The sequence below is a fragment of the Aythya ferina genome (genome assembly GCF_964211825.1).
Source record: "Aythya ferina genome assembly, chromosome: Z".
In the NCBI taxonomy this organism is placed as follows: domain Eukaryota; kingdom Metazoa; phylum Chordata; class Aves; order Anseriformes; family Anatidae; genus Aythya; species Aythya ferina.
The window spans coordinates 84,086,564-84,093,934 of NC_140299.1; the positions used below are offsets into that span (position 1 = coordinate 84,086,564).

At 46.5% G+C, this 7,371-nt stretch overlaps 1 long non-coding RNA gene across 1 annotated transcript; it reads right to left on the bottom strand.

Moving 5' to 3' along the window:
• Window positions 1-1,545: 1,545 nt before the first annotated feature.
• LOC311427140 lies at window positions 1,546-6,139 on the bottom strand. The gene is made up of 2 exons (XR_014687220.1): window positions 6,001-6,139; window positions 1,546-1,777 (listed from the first exon to the last, which is right to left on the bottom strand). It is a non-coding gene; the product is annotated as an uncharacterized lncRNA (long non-coding RNA).
• Window positions 6,140-7,371: the final 1,232 nt, after the last annotated feature.

The window sequence follows — 7,371 nt, forward strand, 5'->3', positions numbered from 1 at the left end:
GTTGGTATTTTGTATTTCAACATATTTCTAGACTATAGGTCACCTCAACAGGAGAGAAAACTTGTGCAGAATCAGGCTGGTTTGTTTAAATAGGGCAATTTTCTCTCTGGCCTTTCTCGTTTCCACTTAAAAACATTTAACTCAGGCTTGGATTAGGTCTGTGAAGAATAAATCTAACTCTAACCATCCTTAAACTGAAATCAAAATGCCCTTGTGCTGGTTTGGCCAGCTTAGCCAAAGCAGCACCAGACTGCAGATAAGCGAGGCTTGTGCCTGCCCTCTGCTCGTCCTCAGGGCAGCCTTAGGATGTTTGTGCTATCTGACCGTACTGCCAAGTGACATGAAGCCACACAGTCTGCTTTCATTATTCCACTAATTCCACTCCGTTATTCCAGGACCCTATCATTCTGTGAAATAGGAGATTGCTCTTCTGCCAAGAAGTTATGGATTTAAACTTGCCCAGAATTGAGTTTTTGTCTTTTCCATTGCTTTCCTAGCATGGAGAAAAGTCCACAATATCTTCACTTTCTTTTCTGATGAGTTTATTGAAGGTCAGCAACCAGAGGTGGCTCACCTAGGAAATTTTACAGCGAGGACAGGTTGCATGGCTTCTCGCTGATCTGGTGGCTGTGCAGACAAGCTTGTGCTGTCTCATGAGAGCTCAACACAGGGAGAGAGGCTGTGCTCAGGACAAAGCTTTGTCAAGGATGTGACCACTGGGGCCATGCTGACATGATGGCCCCAGAATTGTTCTAGATTCTTCTCATCCATTAGGCCTTTGTCTGCTCGGCAGGCAAAGCAGAGTCTAAAAGATGAAAGAAATAAAAGTGGAAAGAATGGAGAAGGTTTTATTTATTTATTTACTTATTTACTTAATTATTTACTTATCTATTTTGCCTCTTCAGCAACTAAAAGCAATCTTTAAACTTCCAATTCTGGAAACTTATTTTTATTTATTTATTTATTTATTTTTTGATTTGGTAGTAGCTTCACTGCCCATTTCCCATAAGTCTGGTTTCCCTGCACAACGCTATTTACTTGAAGTCTCAATTTGACCAGTGGTGTCACAGTCGAGTATTCTTCAATTAGCAGCCTCCTCAATTGAGGATTTGTCCGACAGCCCCAGGCATTTTCTGTCCAAAGCAGCTCTTAGATTACAGCCAGAAATGAAGAATCCACAACCCTTCTTGCCAGCAGCTGTGTTGTAACAAAACATTTACAGAAAAAAAAGGCTGCTTCAACCTTCATGACCCTGCCATGAGACATCAGCTGAAGGATGATGGGTCGTAAGGCAAGGGCCAGTGTTTACAGGCTGCAAGTGCTTGCTTTCGGGGCTGCATTACAGCATGCCAGCGTTACTGTGTGCAGCTCCAGCTTGATCCATTTTAATGACATGTTTTACAAGGCATGGAAAATGCTGAGGATTTTCAGAAGGTCCTCTGGGAGAGACAGATAGAAAAAAATTGTAGAGAGAAAAGAGGCACTTAGAATGAGTGTGTGAACTGATCTATGTAAGAAAAGAAACACAATGGTGAGCAGAGCCACTTAGTGCAAGTGTATTTTATTAGGCTGAATTGCTTCACATTCTGGACTTCTTTCTGCAACTACAGAAAGGATGAAGAGATGTGACATGCTGAAGCACATATAAATGAAATGAAAAGAAGTTGCATTCCCCTAAAAAGATGGATTTGATCCCACAGAGAGCAGCTGGAAGGAATCTGTTCCAAGAAGTGTGCATGTTAAGACGGGAAGGTCACAGTTCATGGTCATCTTTGTCCTGGAAGCAGAAATAATGGACATAAATGGTAGAGATCACTCCTGTGACACATTACTTTATAAACAGATACCCTTATGGAACAGACTTTGGAGACCTTTTAAGTACACATTTAAGTGAGTGTATACATACCTATAAATTTAAGTCATATACAGAGATATAAGTCCACGTCTGTACATGCACACACTTCTTTGTGTACAATACACAGGTAATATGTATTTCATATACATATACCTAACTCCAGTCTTCTTTGCTAAAAACTATCACAGCAAAACAACAGGTTTCATTCAGTGAGGGAAATCAGCACTTCCAACTTCATAAAGCAAGGAATTCAGCCACACAGAAACACAGAATCATAAAGGTTGGAAAAGACCTCCAAGACCATCTGGTCCAACCATACACCTACAACTGATATCACCCACTAACCTTTGTCTTTATCACCACGTCCAACCTTTCCCTAACACCCGCAGGGATGGTGACTCCACCACCGCCTTGGCAAACCCATCCCAATGCCTGACTGCTCTTTCTGAGAAGACATGCCCACTTTTAAGTTTAATTCAGGGTGCTGTAATGATCACACGCTATTTATTGTGCAGAAATCACAGTATTGGAATTGTATGCACCCACACCCACAAACACACCCTTGTCTGTTTTTACAGTTAGTTGCATCTTAACTTGTGGATAAGCAGATCCTAGGTTAAAAAAAAATCTCCCTCTGGGTGCATGCTACAACAGGTTGTTAAGGGATGCTTAACGAGCAGCAGCAACAGGCAGGGTTTTGTGCCTGTCTCACCGGCACCCTATAGAGCAGGAGATGGGTGTGCTCTTGTTGCACAGTGCCTAGCTCTGTAGTGTCCCACACTGCTCGCTGAAGCTGGACCTGGTCTCCTGCAGACCTGGCTACCTCTGCACCTCCATCCCTTCTTCTGTAGAAAGTCAAGTGCCCGGGGCTTATTAAAGGACACAACTGTTGCCTGGCTGACTTTTTCTTCCACATTACACTTGAGAGGGGTCAGGGTTCCTAGCCACACCTCTGCCTCTTGCATGAGCTCCTTTGTGCAGCTGAGGACCAGGGACAGCCCACTGCAGCATCTCCTCCAGTCCTTCACCAGCTGCTGCCGCTCAGTGTCCTCTCTGCCTTTCTGTGCACCCCACAGGCACAGATGTTAGGCCCTACTCTCCTGTCCGCTACCCTTCTGAGCACAGAAGTGGCCTGCCCAAAGCCCGGTGCTCCAGGCAGCAGGTAGGTGCAGCAGGAGAGCAGCCTGGCCGAACAAGGAGCTCACAGGGCCCTAGCATGAAGCACAGGGAGCTGGAAGCAGGGATGGGTCAGAAAAGAGGAATTTGGAAACATTGCCCAGGCATGTAGGAATGACGCTAGGAAAGCCAGTGCTCACTTCAAGATGTGACTTGCAAGGGATGTCAATGGGCAACAAAGACAGCTTCTAATGCTGTATTAGTAGGACATGGGTGAGCAAGGCTATGCAGGATTGTTGATGGGGCCAAAAGAAACCCAAATGGCTTCCTTCTCTCCCTAGGAAAATCATTTTTGTTTAGATCCTAGGCAAAGGCTAGCAACAGGAATGCAAGCTGTCAAACATTTAATAAAGCATATCCTGCAGCTGGGAATACCAGAAATGAACGGGCACTTCACTCTCATGTAATGGCACACAGTACTGCTCCATCAAGTCATGCTTTAGTATTAAAAAGGGAAAAGGAAAGGGAAAAGGAAAGGTTAAGGTTAAGGTTAAGGTTAAGGTTAAGGTTAAGGTTAAGGTTAAGGTTAAGGTTAAGGTTAAGGTTAAGGTTAAGGTTAAGGTTAAGGTTAAGGTTAAGGGAAGGGGAAAGGGAAAGGGAAAGGGAAGGGGAAGGGGAAAGGGAAAGGGAAGGGGAAAGGGAAAGGGAAAGGGAAAGGGAAAGGGAAAGGGAAAGGGAAAGGGAAAGGGAAAGGGAAAGGGAAAGGGAAAGGGAAAGGGAAAGGGAAAGGGAAAGGGAAAGGGAAAGGGAAAGGGAAAGGGAAAGGGAAAGGGAAAGGGAAAGGGAAAGGGAAAGGGAAAGGGAAAGGGAAAGGGAAAGGGAAAGGGAAAGGGAAAGGGAAAGGGAAAACAAATTCGCTTCAATAATTTCCTAATTTCCAAAAAAAAAAAAAAAAAAGATAATCGAAGAGAAACTCAGTTCAGGATTTTAGGCAAGGGACTGTCCTGCAACATCTTTAGTCCTGTAGCCAGATCTGACCTGCTGATCAGTAAGCCTTTCACAAGAGAAGCCAAAGGGCACAGGTGTGGGGCTGTGTACTGATATTAGCTGTACCTTGTCCTCTGCAAGGCTGCAATATGCATGTTACCCAGGTAGGCAGTCCAGTATTGCTCTTGTCATGGATGCCTGTGCTGGATTGCTCACAGCTATACTCAAATTCCGTCTGTGGCACCGGAAAGCATTGCTGCTGTCCAAAGAGCCCTCCCCGCTACCTACCCTTCAGCTACTGCAGGGCACCAATCCTCTGTAGCATCCCGGGGAGCTGCTGATACAAATTCTGCAGATCAGAAAACCCTCCAATGCAGGTTGTCCCAATAAACACACGAGGAACCTGGACAGAAACAGCGATACAGATCAATCAGTAAAGAGGGCAACCACTGGGTCACTAAAAGAGCAGAGCAGGGAGAGGACTTGTCAGGAAAGCAGACGTAGTGATACAGAGACCATGATTTACAAAATCTCCCTTTTCTTCCCCCACCCCTGCTGGTCCCTTCTCAGCAAGCCTTGTATCTCCTCTCTCCATTCCATGCAGGCTGAGCCACTGTCCTTACAGCCAGGAACAATTACAGAACTTTCTGCCAGGACCCTTCCAGCCCAAATCACTCCCTGACTCAGATTATAACCTGCAGCATCAGACAAGACAAGCTTTATTCTGTTACCTTGGCCTGAGCCTCTGTCCTCACTCGGCAAAGCACGTGAGCAAACCCTCTCTCTCCATCCCTCCTGTGCTATGAATTTGCTTTCTGCTTCCGGCAGCCGACTTCTCTTACTGTCAAACCTCACACCATGCCTCATCAGCCAGGATATTTCCTTACATTTCCTGTGTGTGGCTTCTTTTGCTACTCACGCTGTCAGTTCCTCTCCTGCTGTGAAATCATCTGCTGCTTTTAATATGTGGCTTCACTGACCAAGATACCCATCCTCTTCCTCCTAGATTCCCTTGCTGCTGGGAAAACACTTCTGCTTTTACGGTGTTGTTGCATCATTTCCAGCATCACTCCACACCAGGGCTGTGTCTGAGCCCAGGTGTAAGGCCATGAGGTTTCCTGAGGTCTGCAGGGACCACCACCAGCACATTGCAGTGCCTCACGCAGCTCAAGAAAGGCAGAGGATACAGGGATGAAATATTATCTATGCTCCAAAAGGTCTAGTGGTTCAAGTGCTACTGCAGGCTGGGGCTAAGGGAAGAAACATTAAAGATATTTATTGGCAGTCAGTGCAGAAAAAGTGCACCAGGGTGCTCCATCAGCTTGAGGGTGGGCTGCAGGATTCTGGGGTGTCGTGTGCCCTTCCCAGGAAGCTGAGCAAGGTGCTTTGCATGTGCCTGTGTGACCTGTGAGGAGTAGCCTGGGCTGTTGCTGGCAGCAAGGTGCCAGGGAGGAGAAGAAGGTGTGTTGGTTACACAAAGGCAGGGCTAACGCTGGGGCATGAACTGCCCAACCTGCACGGCAGTGTTTCTGAGGAAGTTACTTGTGAAATCCAAGCATGTATTGTTGCTCCCTCACACGAATCTAATTATTTAATTAAGCTTCCGAATAAGCGGCCACTACATTTTGCAAGCACAGTGCCTACTCTGCTGCTGGCTAAAATGAGTCAATTTGAAATGTTTTTTTCTGCTTGACATCAGAGGGGAAAACAAGCCCAAATTCAGACAGACTTGTGGCTCTCCCTCCTCTGCAAGTGCTCTGTGCGGACTCAGGCAGCTTCAGAGCATGATCACTGGGGGAATTCGGGTCACAGTCCCCAAAACGTGTGGGTGCTCCCTGCACAAGCCCTTCTGCAGCCAGAGCAAGCACTCTGTTTTCCTGTGCAGCAATTTAGAGGAGGCATGAGGTGTTCCCGGGGGTCTGGCAGCCCCAGGCAGCAGAAAGGACCTGGTGAGGAGACCTCTCCTCACCCTCAGCAGCAGTGGTCCCAGCTGCCAGCTGGCACAGGAGACAAAATTCTGGAACAGGAGCTCCAGCACTTACAGTTCGTTGTCCTGTCCTCTGCTGGAAGTAGTCCTGCACATCCTCCATCCCGGTGATGTCCACCACCTCCAGGTGTCCTGGCAGAAAGTTAAATTTCTGCAACAATGCCACGGCATTCCTGCAGTAAGGGCAGGTTCCCTTTACAAAAAGGGTGACTTTGTCATGTCGGATTTTGCTGTTCACAAAGGCATCGACCATGTTGCTGGGCAGAAGCAGGAGCAGCGCCCCTCAGCAGCACACTCACAGCAAGTGGGACAGCAGCAGTCTGAGTCCCAGATATTTATGGGCTGCACCGTGCCTTCCTCCCAGAAAACTCCTCCCCAGGAGGATGTAATCTCTTACAGACCCAATCACATGCTTCAAAGCAGCAGCAATACTTCCACTTTCTATACATTTTGCCAGAAACCACAAGCCGGTGAAATAGCTAGTGGTGTAAAAGTAGGCAGACAAGTATCAGGTGCTGTTACAAGGTTTGCTGTAGTTTCTCATTAACAAATGTTCTTGCTGAAGATGCATTTTCTCCATTGCCTTTCTCCTCTTTCAAGGGTTTTGTTGTGCCTTTCCTCTCACCTCATACACTGCAGGACGTGACACTCACCCTGAGGTGACAGCACAGACAACAGGGAAAATTCAGATAGATTTGCTATGCAGACTTCCTATTCTACAAGCTAAAAAAAATAAAAAATAATAATAATAAAAAAAATATTTTGTGTGCATGTATTCTACCTGCAAACTTTCCATAATGGGTGGGTCCCTGTCTGCAGTTCTCAAAATTCCTTGGTGACTTGTCAGACTTGCTTCAGCTTTCAAAGTGCCTGTGTTTTACTCCAGCCATGAAGAGAGAATTGAAACTGTTTGAAGAACCAGCTTCGGAACTGAAAAAAAAAAAATCCCAAATATTATTTTAGCAGACCAGTGCTTAAAAATCATTTTGGGGAAGCTACTAACCACCTCAGTGTGATTCAACACACATTGCATGAAACAAGGAGGTGAGATTTTAAACGCCTGGCTCACAGGGGGGTGGAGTTGCCCATGGGGGCACCACCACACCTGCAGGGAGGAACTTGTCATGAGCTTGGCTGTGCCTGGCACTGCAGGATCAGTCCCCCAGGTGGAGGGTGTCCTACACCACCTGCCCCCCCCTGCACAAAGCCCAATGGAGCAGGTCACCTTGAGCAGGTTGTTCAGCCTTGTGTCCATCATGATGTCTCCAGAAATTAAAAAAAAAAAAAATAATAAGTTTTACTCCTTCCAGTTAAATGGAGCCTTCTGCATTTCAATCTGTCTACATTGCCTCTGGTCATGGCACTGCTGGGAAGAGCCTTCTTCATCCCCCACCTGGTGCTAAACACGTGGGTGAGACCTGCCTGA